Genomic DNA, 358 nt, shown 5'->3' with positions numbered 1-358 from the left:
AAAAATGTCTTTCCGCAGTCCTGTCTGTCTGCCCTGCCAAGCCGAGGCCAGAGCCCCCAGCGGGCAGGTCACTGTTTCAGGAACGCCAGCGCGGTCACTGTCGTGCTGGGGTTTCTCCCGCCCCAAGCCTGCTGTCACCCAGAGTTCCAGAGCTGACCAGAGGGTTCAGGCTCGTTGAGACCCCATGGAGCCCGTGGCTTCCTGACAAGGTCTTTGGGGCTGACCCCTGTGCCAGGACTGGTCCCCTTCCAGCAGCATTTGACATCACCGAGTGTCTCACAGCTGTTAAAGAGCCGTAAGAAAGACAAACTCACTTAGTGAGATACTCGGTGGCATCTCCCAGCCGTCCTGGTACCAC

The sequence above is a fragment of the Buceros rhinoceros genome, unplaced genomic scaffold (assembly GCF_000710305.1).
Source record: "Buceros rhinoceros silvestris isolate BGI_N320 unplaced genomic scaffold, ASM71030v1 scaffold42543, whole genome shotgun sequence".
Classification (NCBI taxonomy): Eukaryota; Metazoa; Chordata; class Aves; order Bucerotiformes; family Bucerotidae; genus Buceros; species Buceros rhinoceros.
Note: the sequence above shows the minus strand (reverse complement) of the source record.